We start from the raw sequence: 16,084 nt of genomic DNA on the forward strand, positions 1-16,084 counted from the left end.
TCACCAAAGCAATATTTTTAGCCTGTGAAGGTTTCTTAGCCTTCACATTTGTAAAAAGATTTAAATGTTATCAGCCTTCTCTGAATGCAGTCCCACTACTGTTGCAGGAACCTGCATATCATTCGAACTTTCCTTAATGCTTCAATTGAAAAGGTTCTTGTCTGTAAATTTTAGTACATTTCTCCCTGTAAGTGAACAGGTGTAATACAAATAACAAAGATAAAGAACATGCCTGTTTTGGAGAACACAGTTCAGCCACAGGCAAAGTACACAGGGAGAAGGGAAGACCCTGTATGATAGATGTGTCTTTCTGATTATTTTCTTTTGGTTTAGGTAAATTACGTTTATTATGAACACAACATTCATAGTTACTGCAAAAAATTATTTCTTCAGAGCAACTTGAGCTATAAAGAATTGGTTTTATATGAGGTTTTCTTTTTGCATTTGGAACGATCCTAAATTTAAATAGTTACAAGCAACTATTCTAATTCTCATTATTATACAGGTCATTTCTTCTTCCTGCATCACTCCTTGTTATCACTTCCACTAGACTAAAGTATTCATACATTTTAGTCTTCAGCTGTGGTATGCAGGGAAGCAATATTTAAATTGTCCTTATGCCATTTTTCTTTACAAAGTCTTTAAACTGGAGTGAGCACAAGTCAAACCCTCCAAGTTTTTCAAGTTCAGACCTGAGGCCAGATCATACCACTGAAGTGAATGTCTCGTACTAAAGGTGCTTGCACAAGCTAAATGTGACAACCCTCGACATTTTTGGAAGTTCATCTTTTGATTTAATTACAAGCAACTTTCGCCCTCTAATTTTCATATCCCACTTTTCAAATATACTTCATTTAAAGAATCTGCATTGCAATGGAGGGGCTTCTGGCAAATGAGGAATGTTGTAAATCATATAACCATAATGGAAGACAAAAGCCACATTAAAATTCACAGTGCTTTTCTACAAAGATTTTTAGCAAAGAGTTGAGTAACATAAGCTCACACATGTCTAAACTAAATTGGTCTCTGCTGTACACCCATCCATTACTGCAAAGGAAAAGAGCGGTGCTTAAATAATGCATAGAGATTTCCACAAGTGCTTGGGACAGAAAGTAGATAACAATGTCAATCAGTTCAGCCCACAAAAATGAAGCTGAGAACTGTATAATTTCAAATCATAATTTCATCAGAACAGCAGGACTAATTTTGTTCTTAAGTAAAAAAAAAAAAAGAAAATTAATGCATCTAAAATCAAAACACCAAACATAAGCAAAATGAATCGCATTAATACTAGCTCAAGGTCTCATGAGAATAAATTTACCCCATTACTGTAATACGTGCACAATGCCTAAGAGGTCTTTTACCCAGACATTGATGGACCTTGACTTTGTTTATTTAGGAACTGGTCACTACTTCAGCATTATGGAAATGAAATAAAATAGGAGATGACACATGGAGCAGTCTCATCAAGAAAGTTGTATTATTGTAAAGTCCTAGTGGTTTTGTGAACTTTGAGTAACCTATGATCGTTTCATACATTTCTCGCCTTTTTATTCCCTTTCATTTTTCTTCTGCTCCATTTCATTCCTTTTCGTTTCTCCTGCTTACAGTTACAAAGACATCATAGGAGACAGTTCTGCATGACAGGAACACAAATTGCACAAAAGTTAGACTCAGCCGTGGTGGAACATCATTCCACAGATTTCAGAAACCTTGAAAGATCAACATCTTTTCCAGTGCAACAATACCAAAATATGAAGATCAAAGTATGATTTCAAGTGCAAATAATTCAAAATTTAAAAGTACAGCACAGAAGTGAAAGTCAGAGGCACTAATAGAAGGTGTATACAATGCACCATATGATTTTGTGTGGCAATAGCCCAGTAAGTAGCTGTCTCCAGCAAAGGACTACTTCACACTGGGGAGGAAGATAGCACCCCTGTCCGCACCATTCATCTGGCCAGCACAGTAGATTGCCAGAGTGAGACCTTTCATGACTTCTCAGTTCATGCCCTGAAGTATGGGGTGTGATTTCCCCTATTTTATTCTGAATAATATTGCTGGTAATAAGTCTACCATTTTTCCAAATCCAGTACAAGTATTATGTTGATGACTTCCAGTGGAAACATATTCTTGATTCATATTATGCACTATGTGAAAAAGACAGCGCTTTGTAAAATGGTGTATTTGTTGCATATATATTCACAGTTTTGAAATGTCTTGCAAGGATACATTTCACAGACAAGGTTACATTACATGAATTATACCTCTTTTATCGTCTCACCTTCTGTGCCTCAAGTCAAAGTTTTCCAAGACGCTTTTTATATTTCCAGTTCTGGACAGCTTCAAAGAGTCATCCTTAAAAAACACCTCTCTGATATAGATTTTCTCCCTCACTCACTATATATGCATAATACTATAAATATGTAAAGAGAAAAGGGAAGATAATACACGTAGCTCATATACACCAGTTAGTAAAGCTTCATGCCTATCTTAATATCTTCAGTTTCACCCATCAAAAAGTAATATTGCTACAATCACCTCTTCAAAAACACAGGTATATTATTGCTGTTAATAAACTAACTTAGAATAGCTAACAGTAAATGTAGGGTACTTAAAAGGTACTTAAAAACAGATTTTGTGCTTGTGTTTGTGGTTGCTAAGAAAAATGTTATTCAGGCTTTATACCTTTTGGCAATCCAAAGATTACACACTTCCACTGATGTACCTTAAAACATGTGGAAATACAGGATATTTATGGCCCACAAGAAACGTAAAGTGACAGCCCTGAATAAATCACCTCTCTTCCCTTCCCAAGGTCACAGATAAGGCTGAGAGACTCTTCACTGAGGTTTGTAAAAGCCTACTAAATGATCCCTATTTGCCTTTGTCAGGCACATCTGCATTAAAGAAAAATGCAATGGTAATTATAGTCCCTAGCATTCTGTAATTTCTATGCAAATTAGATGGAGGGCTTCAAGTTGTTCACTGAGAAAGGCTTGAAATTCTCTTGCACTTGTGAGTTCCTGTGGCAGGTGTCATCTTTAGTAATCATGGAGAAACTAGTCTCTCCCAAGTTCTGTATTTTTTGCCCTTATGCAGTAAAGCAGAAGTTGCTCTTTTTATCTCTTGCACGCTTTATTGTTTATAAAACCTTTCTTCTGGAAACTAAGAAACACATTGCCACTGATTATCAACATTTCTTACATATTTGAGAGTGACAAATTATATCTTCACACCTTTTATACAACTTCTCTTTCTTTAAGCCATGAAACTGGATAAGTGGGCTGGCTTTTCTAACATCTGAACTATGTAAAGATGATGTTATTTCCACTTAGAAGAGTAACAGTGTCTTTGTGTTAGAGAGAGGGGTATATAATAAAATGGACAATGATTAAGGGCTTGAATAGGTCAGGAGAAATGGACTACTTATGCTTTTTGTGTAATTTTTAAGCAGACAGCCATATCTGAAGGTACTCTCTCACACTTCAGTTCCCATCTGTTGAAAGTGCATCCATTGTCCAATAAAATTGTCTCTTCTTTGCTTTGGGGTAAATGGGAAGAACATGCACATGGTGTTATAACAAAGAGTAAATCATATAGTAACCCAGTAGTATTGATGTAATTTCTTGAATGCTGACAATCTGAGGCATTCAGAGGCCACACTGCTCTCCTTCAGCATGACCAAGTCAGTTCAGTTACCTGAGCAAAATGTGAGTATCTGCAACAAATGTCCATAAAAAATTAATGGCAGCAGCTGTCTCTAATGTGGCTGGTGGTCTCTAGAGTTTCAACCTCTATTTATCCATTCAAGAAAGGCAGCTATATCCCCTGGGTTTACCCACAGAACAGCAGACATATTGGATCTGGAAAGTCCTGTCATCACCCTAAGCAAAAGCTCCATATCCAAAACACTCTACTTGCTTCTGACAGAGAATCTTCATCACGAGCACAGTGAGGCTCATTAGTCCAGCTTATTACACTGGCTGAGAAAGCCCCATACTCAATGTGCATAAACAGCAACTTGCACTTCACAATTATCGGTGTCCTACCCAGCAGATGTTTGCCTAGTAACATGTTACTGAAAATGTTTTTTGATTTAGAGATTTGCCAGACCTGACTATGAAAGTGACAAAGGAAGGAAACAACATCCCTTCAATTCAAGCTCTCCAGAGTAAAGGAGAAGAAACAGGAACCTAATAAAACTTTAACAAAATGTCATGGTTTATCCCCAGTCAGCAATTAGGACCACACAGCCATTTGCTTACTCGTCCCATGGGGATGGGGGAGAGCAACAGGAGAACAAAAGTGAGGAAAAATCTTGTGGGCTAAGATAAAGACAGTTTAATAGGCAGAGCAAAAGCTGCACACACAAGCAAAGCAAAACAAGGAATTCATTCACTGCTTCCCATGGGCAGGCAGGTGTTCAGTGATCTCCAGGAAAGCAGGGCTCCATCACACCTAATGGTTACTTTGGAAGACAAACACCACAACTCCAAATGTCATCATGACAGCATGATGTCATATGGCATGGACTATCCCTTTGGTCAGTCAAGTAAGATGTCCCAGCTGTGTCTCCTCCCAAATTTTGTGCACTCCCAGCCTACTCACAACAGGGCTGTGTGAACAGCAAGAAACACCCTGACTGCTTAGCAGAAAAAAAAAACATTATTGTGCTACCAACACTATTCTCATTGCAAATCCAAATCATAGTACTACAGCAGCTGCTTGCAAGAAAGACAACCCTATTCCAGCCAAAACCATGACACAATCCTACAGTTTTTCAAAATGGAAAACACCCTGAACAATTCTTTAGTGGCAATGTTTAAGTTCACTGCATATCTCAGAGTTATCAATCCTACAAGTTGTTTTAATGAGAAAAATTTATATAAAATCATCTACTTTTATTTTTTAGTGAGGTTCTCCTTCCAGCTAAAAGACCAAGAACATGCTGTTAATGTATCTGATTTCCAGTGTTATTCTCTTACCTTAAAAGAAAAAATTCCACAAAACTCTGATTTCTGTTCTTTGGTACAAACAGATAACAATACTTGTTATTTCTTCAGCAGCTTTCCTCTGAATGCACCTGAATACTTAGGAAGGACACCTTGTGCTTTGAATCACCTGGAAAAAGATTTCTATCACGTTACAGTTTTAAAAGCTAAGACACTGAGACCACAGTTTTTGGAGCTGAACGCCTACATCTTGAATGATTAGCAAAGGGATTATAGTGACTGAAAAGGGAGTTCAACACATCTTATGACCAGCTCAATTTCAGATACTTTGGTTATCTAGCATTAGATAACTAATCTAAACACACATTCAGAGTTAGCGAGTAAGTAGAGAATCTCCGGCTCATGCTCTGTAATTTTTTTACAGTATGACATGTCTTGATGAGTTCAATATATGAACTCACTAAGAAAACAGTTTCAATATTTTAAACATAAATAATAGTGACAACTATAGTGAATATGGTTTAGTGATTTTTATTTCTTATTTATTTTTTTTTCAGAGTTAGGTTGATGGTTAGACTAGATGATCTTTAAGGTCCCTTCCAATCTAGTTGATTCTATGATTCTATGAACTCAATCCACCATCGCTTCTGTTTCCTGATGTATTAAAACTTGCAGTATCATTCCCGAGCTAAAGCTAGAGCAGCAGGAAGAGGGGAGGAAAAGTGACTTCTCATGCCAGCTAATACAGTCTGTATCCTACAAATTCAGTCTTATGCCACCTGAATTATCTCTGCTTTCACAATAATGCAGCTTCTCCCCATACTGCATAGGTCTTCATCTTATACAGTAACTCAGTCTCCTGCCTCTTGTTACACCCAGCAACATCTCCATTTTCTTTTCAGTTCCCCCGAGTTTTGGGAGCAAGAGCCAACAAAACACCTTCTTAGGAAAAAAAGCTAAATACAAATCTAATGTGACAGCTGCTCAGTTAGAAAAATAAGATGCAAACCAACAAATGGGATATCCCAGACAGTACAATTCTTTTACCTTTTTTTGGTTTCCAGAGAGCCTCTTCCCGTGGGAGGATATTCAGATCACAAACAGCAGAGCAAAATGAACAAATATACAGCAACTTCATCCTGCAGTAGACAATCTGGACAGAGATAACCAGAAAAATTAAATGGTCAGGGAAGTAGAATTATTCATTACATGATAACTTGTCCAAGTCAAGGGGCAATACACTATCAATGCTATTCATGCTTTATTTGACCTCTTAAAAAGGGAAATGGACTGCAAGTCAAATCAGATGTTCATTTTCCCCTAAATATGGGGGACACAGGAAGCTTCATAAAATTATTGGTTGTGATATTCCACAGAGAAAATAAAATATATAAGGTCTAAAAAATGAAAGTCAATCTTTCAGTCCTTCTTGAGAAAACAACAGACCTTTCTTCATGCCAAAAACCAAGTATTTTTTGAGTCATTATAGATTAACACAGCTTCAGAAAACCTGGAGGAGGGTAGGCAACAGTAAAATGAAGTGTGTTGCTAGGAAAGAAAAAAGGTGAGGTTTGGAAATTATGTCTTGTTCTTATTTTCTGTTCTAGGGGGAAAATGATATTTTGAGTAATAAACTGAATTATTAAAAAGAGTATATTGATTCAGCCTGCCAAAAAGACACTGCAATATTCATTTTTCATTAACAGCTTTTTTAATATACTGTGTGATGTATCCAACAAAGGTGTTTATCAAATCAGTGCCAGTGTGGGGGATTTTAATAAGGCAAGCCGTTAGTGTCTCATAGATTACATCCATTTGTTATCTAGTACCTCAGCCAATTTGAGTCTCAGATCCCAAAACAATCTGCCTCCAGCTGTTATCCAAATTGGTCCTTGTAAAATGTTTTCATCAATCCTGAAAAACTGTGAAAAATCAGTGAAAAAATAGTGTTTTACCACAACATGATGAGGACGAAAGAAAAAGGCGTATTTGTAGCACAAGTAAGGTAGGCCTTTCCTTAGCAAAGTCCTCATGCAGATACCAAAATCTTTAACTGCAAGTACATGCTCAAATTCCAGTGACTACTTCAGCACTTTACATGCTACTTAAAGGTAATACTTGCTGAAATATTTTTCAGAAGGTAACTGGTTTTAGTCATATGCCCCAGTGTTTTACTAGAATCAGGATAGTAGTGCCTCTGTGTTGGTAAAGTAAATGTTAAAGTAAATACCACTCACTATGGCTTTCTACTTTATAAAATTGAAGCCATGATAGCCAAAATATGAAAAGAAATAGCCTCTTAATTTTCTCCCATGAAACACAGATAATTCCTCCAGCTAGCTTCAAGTACAGGATTAAGGGCTGCATGTTTTCAGTTGTTAACATTTCCAATAGGGTAATAACTTTGTCTGTGCATCCCTTGTCAAGATGACATTTTGTTCTCTGAAGCTTTAGTTCCCTGCCTCTGTTCTGCCTGTATGCATTTCACATGAACTAAATAAACTAAAACTTGGAGCATTTCCCATATGTTAATTTCCTTTAGTCTCACCGAGAACTTCACCCAAGTCTTGAAAGCTGTGAGGCCATACTCACTATCATAATAAAATTCCTGCTTTTTTATAAGTTTTGGTGTTGTTTTGAACCAGTTAGGTCTGGGCATAAGAAAGAGAAGGGCCCCATGAAAACTTCTTAAGCCAATCTCAGGAGAAAGCTGACAAATTTCAAAGATGACGTTTAATTTCTAGTCCATTTTGGATGAGTATTTTTGACTGGTTGCTGTCCTACCAAACTGAATCTTTTATAGAATATTTTGAGATCCTGATGTCTTTGCCCTCTTCACATGCCACAGAGTAGCCACAGAGTCAAAACTTCCCCTTCAACTCTGATGAAGAGGAAAGAGGACCTCCTAGCTACATTATTTACTTAAGAAGCTAATTACTCTTTATTGCAAGCGAATCTAGAGTCTCCTTTTAATTTGTATGTGCTAAAGGAGAAACATATAAAAAGTTAAAACTAAATTAAGGCTGACAACTTCCTCTATAACAGAATTTTACTAATTGCATATACATGATGATTGCAGCTGGATATCATCTCCTCTTTCCTTCATATCACACAATGACACGGTGAGTTCACCTTTTGGCAAGTAGCAGAAGTGTTGAATTTTCACTTTGGGAAGAAGGGTAAAGGGACAAAAACTGCATGTGAAAAGATAGGCCACAGCATGGATTTCTCTTGCTGGGAAGAAGAATCACCCTATCTCTACTGAAGGAAAGGCCAACCTGTGTAACTATTAATCAAGCTGAGCTCACTGACAATACTGGCAAGAGTAAAGGGTCATGGGAAAAGGACACTGAACAAAAGTATTAATAATAAAAAAAAAACAACCATACTCAAAAAATTCAGTTTTAAGGATGATTGTGCTGTGCATATCTGTTCCTTTTCTGTTTATGTACCATTGTGGTCCTTATTTATATTGTCATTTATATTGTCATGTAAATTTTCATGTAAATAAGTCCCTGAGACTTCTTGGTATTCCTTAGTGCACTCCATGGAAGTTACACACACAGTGAACAGCTATTAAGTATTTTGTTTAGTGCTGGTGGTTCAATGTGCCCCTCTCCATGCACTGTACTTGAGCCCTGCTCATTACACAGAAGTATTCACCATGAGTTTTCCAGGGGTAGTCCCATATATCATTATTTTTGTTTTCTTTGGATATTCTAGCTGCAGAGGTCTAACAATTCTCTTGTAGGTATAAATCCACTCCAACTCAAGGTTATGTGGTTGGGATTAGCTTTGCAAGGCCATTTTCTGGCAAATTTCACAATGCTACTCCAACTCAACTGTATCTCTCAGATTTGTTTTTGGATGGAAAGGCATTAGTCTACTATTCCTCTCTGAAGTAGCTGAATATTTAAAAAATATTTTCATAGCCTGCCTTGGACAGTCACTTAGCTGGAAAGTTTCAGATCAAACAGCTCAAATATTGCTAAATTATATATCCCAAAATAATACCTGAACAGAGTATGTGGTATATAATTACGGTTGCCTGCTTCTTATTTTAAGAGTATTTCTTGCAAGGAAAAGTTGGTAATTAATATCTGTATTCCTTCACAGGAGTGTGGCTAACATCTCAGGAAAATGCTATTATTGCATTTCAGTGGCCTGTACTTTCTTCATTCATTATGAAATCAGCGTGGTGAGCTGATTCGATGTTTTGTCTTTCAGATGATGTTTGAAATTAACTTCCTCACCACTGTTGGTCATTAAAGAATATGTAAAGATACCTTCACTTTTGAGGGAAACTTTTTAATCTTTTTCTCTGATCTAAAGTTTCCTCTATGGGACTTGACAGAACTTTTTTCTTCCAGCATTTAATGGCTTCTTTCTGAGGGGAAATTCCTTTAAAAATATTCTTGTTTAACAATTTTCCTCTGAGTTTCTCTTTCATTTAACACCTGGAACTGAAGATTTTTGATGTTCGGTCCAGCCTTGTCCTGTTCTGCTCCCATCTCTCTGCAAGGTTAGAGCCTGACAGTGTTAGAGTGAGTGAACCAAGCTTTGTGATCAGAAAAGGTGACAGCAGGGCAATATCCAAAAGATGTTGCAGGGGAGATAATTTATACATACACCCACAAATCTCTACTAGTATAGTCCTCTAGTATAGTCCTTCTATACTACTCTGCTTTGCAAACTTAGCTTTTTTTCTTTTCAAAGTTTCAACACTTTAAGTTAAATAAATCCTTTTTTTTCTGTCTGTTGTAGCATCTTTTTAACAACTGTTGTTGTATCATCTGTTTAACATCTTTATCGATGATCTTGATAAGGACATAGAGTGTATCATCAAGTTTGCAGATGACACCAAGTTAAGCAAGAGTGTTGATCTGCATGAGGATAGGGAGGCTCTACAGAGAGGCTTGGATAGATTGCATCAATGGGCCAATGTCAATGGTATGAGCTTCAACAAGGCCAAGTGCCAGCTCCTTGTTGGGCCACCTGGGACCCAAAGCAGCCCCATGCATCGCTACAGACTTGGGGAAGTGTGGCTGGAAAGCTGCCTGGCACAAAAGGACCTGGGGGGTCTAATTGACAAGCGGCTGAATATGAGCCAGCAGTGTGCCCAGGTTGCCAAGAAAGCCAACGGCATTCTGGCTTGTATTAGAAATAGTGTGACCAGCAGAAGTAGGGAGGTGATTATCCCCCTGTACTCAGCACTGGTGAGGCCACACCTTGAGTATTGTGTCCAGTTTTGGGCACTTCAATACGAGAGAGATATCGAGGTGTTGGAACAAGTGCAGAGGAGGGCAACAAAGCTGATGAAGAGCCTGGAGCATAAATCTTATGAAGAGCGATTGAGGGAGCTGGGACTGTTTAATTTGAGGAAGAGGAGACTGAGGCAAGACCTCATCACTCACTATAACTACTTGAAAGGACATTGTAGAGAGGTTGGTGCTGGTCTCTTCTCACAGGTAATTAGTGACAGAACAAGAGGGAATGGCTTCAAGCTTCAACAGAGTAGGTTTAGACTGGACATTAGAAAATAATTCTTCACAGAAAGAGTGGTCAGACACTAAATAGGCTGCCCAGGGAGGTGAATGAGTCACCATCCCTGAACGCGTTTAAGAGTCATTTAGATGTGCTTTTGGGGGATATGGTATAGGGGAGAACTTTGTAGAGTAGGGTTGATGGTTGGACTCGATGATCCCAAGAATCTTTTCCAACCTGAATGATTCTATGATTCTATGATCTGAGGTAAGTTAATACAGTAATGCTTTTCCTGCATCCATGCATTTTGTGGCCATGATGAAGGCACCAGAAAAAGAAAATAACTTGTTCTTTCAACACAGTCTACAATGTTCTCGGTAAAAATAGACCACTGAAAAAGAAATGGCACCAGAAATCCACTGGTGAAAGACTGAGCCTCTAATTGCCATGGATAAACAGGCAATTCAGTAAATTCACTGCAAACCTACAAAGCCTATAACAGTTATATATATGCAAGTAAAACAGGATTGTGACCTGGTGTTTTGTGTTATAAATAAAGCATTCATAGCACTGCTATTTAAGCATTTAACATTTCTAAAAATGAAATAAATACTTTTCCTTAAATACATATGTTCTTAACAAAAGTCCCATGGGTCAGATATTCTGAGCAATTAATGAGAAGGTAGGAGACAAGTTTTTGTCTCTACCTCTGAACAGGTCTCTATGGCAATTAATTACCATCAAGTGGTTTACTCCTTTCCAGCAAAAGCTATAAATCTTTTCCTATTGAAATCAATGCCAAAGCCCTCCCTTGCTTGCAAGTGGTTGGAACAGTAATATGTGCAATCAGGCAGTTAGAAAAATGCAGGTTTTCTGGATGTCTGCTGAATAACTGCTGGTTCCTTTACACTTAACCTAAGACAGAATTTTAAGAGTCTGAACATGAGCATAAATATCATGAATGAGTGTGTATGGGAAACAAGGTATTTATTTCTGTTAGTAGAATCAAAAGATTCTTTTTAAATACAGTCCAAGGTCTTGATATTTCATGGACCTCTGAATAACCAGAGTGCATGCATAAAAATAACGTATTTCCATATGAGGGGGGAAATCAGTCCCTTGGTGTCCTGTCACTTAATTAATAACTTAATATCAGCTAGTTCCTTCCTAAAGAAATAAAATATCAATAGTAATTGAAAGAGAAGCTAGATTTAGTTGGAGACAGCCAGGGGGTGAAAAGTCAGTGGCAGAAGGAAAATATTTAAAGTATGAGAATTACTTGGACAGCAAGAATAGATTTTCTGACCTCTGTAAATATTTAGAAGACTTTGGACCCTAAGGAAAAAAGGTATTTTTTCATACACACAGGTGGCAACCTATCAAAGAAACTAAATAAAAACTCTTCTGTTTTCACAGTCCATGGTTACCTAGCATTTGATTTTGAACAATTGATTTTGACCACCGTTCTCCTGTTCCTCTGTTATTGTCAATTCTGAACTTCACAACATATCTCCCTATCCCTATTTCATTGTATTCCTGGGTTATAATATGCAAATGACTTGGCATTCATGCTTAGAAAACTATTCTTTAAGTAACTTTCAGAAATTGTCTTTTGTGACAATGACTTCTTTGAATCTGAGCCCTCTGTTTAGTTGTAGAGAACACTCCAGAATGCAGGGGTATGAAATTGATGTGGTGACCCTTATAGGGAAAAAAATTCCTCTACAAAAGCCTCACAAAATCCAGCCTGATAGCATCCTCTCGGGATAGTTACCTGGTTGCGTGTGATGGCTGATTCATACAGATTCCTTTTTTTTTTCTTCCTCAGGACACGCATATTAGAGCAATATTAACAAGTTTAATATACTTTTTATCCTACTGCGGTCCTTTTGAAACCCTTAATTTCCATAGAATCTTCATTAAAATACCTTTGGAGTCAGTATTTAGATAACAGATTTTAGCTTCTGAAATTGATGTGTGGAATTTTATCCCTAGTGCTTAAATAATACTATTTCAAATTGTTCTGTTTCTAATACCTCACAATCTGCAGTACTATCAGACAGTCAGGAGGTCATAACACATGCTTATCAGCATTAAAAAGATAAATTATTGGGATAATGTCTTAAACTTCAGACAAATAGTACCAAGAAAATAAATATATGACCAGACATTTGTTCAAGAGCCAGCAAGCTGAGGAAGGTCCCTAACATAGCCTCCACCACTTGGGAGACAAGAAACACAGTATGTAAACATATCAGTCACACAGCTTTCACCCCACTGGGAAGCACCAAAGAACTGCACAGAGAAGAAAAGACTGAGGATCCCTCTGATGGTTACATTACTGCAGCCACACTTTTTATTCTGTTCCAGCTATCAAGTGCAGTGGAAGAGAAAAAATGACACAGGTTGAACACAGAGCACCAGAGACTGAACTCCCCACACATCAGCGGTACTGTAATATAAGATCAGCAACAGAGGGCTCCTGTTTACCTGCACTGTCAGATGTCAGCCGCCAGCTCCTTCCTTCCCCACACCCTACACTGGAGCTTTCCAGGTGACCATAAGACCTCTCTTTCTGTACTTTGCAGCACTGGTACATTACTTGAATCTTTCACTGAGGCCAAATGAGGCGTGTGTCAACCTGAGTGTCACATATGATAAGAATATGTTCCAAGAATATGTTACAGATGTCACCAAAACGGAAGCAGAAATGGACTGACCTCTGGGAATACACAGAGCAAACACCTGTCCAAAGGAAATGGGCTTATGAACAGCTTAGGAGGGGAGTGTGGTAGGATTAGTAACCCAACTCTGAATCAGTCAAACCCAGGTAAAATCACATAGACTTGCATAGTATCAGTGAAGAAGCAGTAGAGAACATCCCAAGCCTTAGCTGTAATTTCAGGAAAGCTGAGTGTGAGAAGACACAGCATATGTCTTTTCAGCCTCCTTTGCCCTTCACACCTGTTCAAGCCTTTGCATGCCACAGCACGAGTTGGACAAAACCCTGTGGATTCTTGCCCAAACATTTTTCCAACCTGCTTCCACCATTACTACATTTTTCCTCTCTTTCTGCACGTCCAGTTTCTTCCCACTTCTCAGCCTTTCTGAAATCAGGTTCTTACCTGGTTCCTGTCCATCTGTTCAGCATGTTGCAGTGAAGGCTCCCCAAGCTTGCCAGCACGGGATGACAGCCAGGCTCCCAAAGCTTTAGGCAGAAATATAAATGGTCACTTAGGAGTCAGAACTAGAGTGTAACATTGAGTGCTGAGCAGAACCAGTTTTAGAACATAGCAAAGAAACCAAAGAATAAATATCCAAAGAGTGGGAAACAGAATCACAGAATCTTCACTGTTGGAAGGGACCTTTGAGATCATCAATTCCAACCATTAAAAAAAAAACAAAAACCACCAAAAAAACCCAAACACAACCCCAAAACACAACCCCAAAACAAAAAAACCAACACCCCATCACCACAACAATTACCACACACAACAATCTCGGGCACTAGAGCATACCCTGAAGTGCCACATTTACACGTTTCTTAAATACCTCCAGGGATTATGACTCCACCACCTCCCTGGGCAGGCTGTTCCAGTGCCTGACCACCTCTTCCTAATATCCAATCTAAACCTCCCCTGCTGCAACTTCATACTGTTTCCTCTAGTCCTGTCATTATTCACTTGGGAGAAGAGGCCAACACCCACCTCTCTACAACCTCCTTTCAGGTAGTTGTAGAAGGCAATAAGGTCTCCCCTCAGCCTCCTCTTCTCCAAACTAAACATGCCCACTTCCCTCAGCCTCTCCTCATAGGACTTGTTCTCTAGACCCCTCACAGCCAGTATGTGATAAAAGTACAAAGAAGATAAAAACAATAGTGACAGCCTCCTTGAGAATGAGGGCAAAAGAGAGATAGGCAATGTTTCCCTCAGTTGAGGACACTCTGGTGATCAGCACCACTATATCCTTAACTCACCTTTAGGAGGAAAAAGAAAACCGCTTTGTTGACTTTCCAGTCATCACATTTTGCCACTCTAGATTCAGCAGTTGTATATAAAAGTAACAACGTTTATTTTATAAAAGAGGTTAGGTAAGTCAGAATTTTAAGGCACGTATATGCACATTTGTGCTTTCTGCTTCAACCTTTAGACACAGCACGGTAGCAGAGACTGCAGCACTAAAGAGAAAATTCGGATGCAACACTGTCACTTGCCTACTCGATACCCACACATGAATGTTTGCCCCAAATCCCATCACTGTTTAATGTCTCCTGATGAATATGCTGACATCATCTAAATTCTGATTGCTAACCTCTGTCTGCCTCTCTGCGCCCATTCTCCACTAGCACAAAGACTCAACCTAGCACAAACTGACCTGTGATCCTCAGCTCTGCTTGATGAACTTGACTCCTGAGCAGTAGGCACAGGCACTTTATGGTGCAACCCTGCTGGAGTGAAGGGTATCATAGCAAGCCCATTAGAAGATAGGTGTGGGGACATGAATGACCAGGGGACCTGGATGACAAAGTTAACGGAGGCTGGGGCAGAAGAGAAAGACACATTCCTGTGCACGTGTAAGACGGGCACTTTGGACAGGAAAGGAACTTCTAGTACATTAATGGGGCTGACTACACTTTGTCAGGGTAGGAGGAGGGTGGAGGGACTGGCACAATTTAAGGTGAGCTGTTAGCTGCTTAATTCCTGCATGGAACATGAATCCTACCCTAATAGTGCTAGAAAAGTACTGTATGTTTTATTTTAGTGTATTTTTCTAGTTGTCGTTTAGTTCACTGCAAGGCTTGGCTTAACTTTCCAAGTCAATTCCATCTTAGCATACAAAGGTGTTCCACCTGGGGAATACATTAATGTGTTTCCTATTTGACCAAATGTTTACTTGACAATGAACTCCACAAGAAATTATGAGGAACAAAGAATTAGAAACCTTGAAATATTGCACATTTAGACATGTACAATTATGACACAGAAGAAACAATTTAATTTTTAAAATGTATTTTCATACATCTTTTCCCCATAAAAGTATTCAAACTAGTCTTACTATTATGACTAGAGAGTACTATCTTTTAAATTTATTACAATGTATCTAAAAACATATTTTCCTTTGTCACATGCCAACACTAATTTTTATACCCAGTGTGGTTGCACAAAATTGTAGCGGTAGCCATAGTGGCATGATAGAGTCTATAAAGATTCCAGCTGTCAATTAAATAGAATTTCCCTTATGTTCGCTACATTAAGCTGTGATCCACTTCATTCTTTAATGAACTTAATTATTCATTCAAAGCAGTAAATAACTCAAGTTTCAAAACCACACTATAATAATAAGATATGGCAGTAGGTAATAGGTCCTCTTACCCAAATGTCTTATATTTTTAAAACCCCTTGATAAGCTAACAGTTTACAATAGCTTTGAAATTAAAACTTACAAACTGACATCCATCGAGTTGCTTTTTCTCCCTTCCATTTCTGTTTCCCCTACTGCTAAAGTTAAAACAAAAACATAAAATGGCCTTATCTCATAACAAAGAGAGCTATTTAGCCCAATTTATGCTCCTGATGTTTTTTTCATACGTGAATGTATATTTATTTTTATGTATACACACTCAGAGGTATGAGTGCTTGTATGTC

This window comes from Calidris pugnax, unplaced genomic scaffold (assembly GCF_001431845.1).
Source record: "Calidris pugnax isolate Ruff unplaced genomic scaffold, ASM143184v1 scaffold24, whole genome shotgun sequence".
In the NCBI taxonomy this organism is placed as follows: Eukaryota; Metazoa; Chordata; class Aves; order Charadriiformes; family Scolopacidae; genus Calidris; species Calidris pugnax.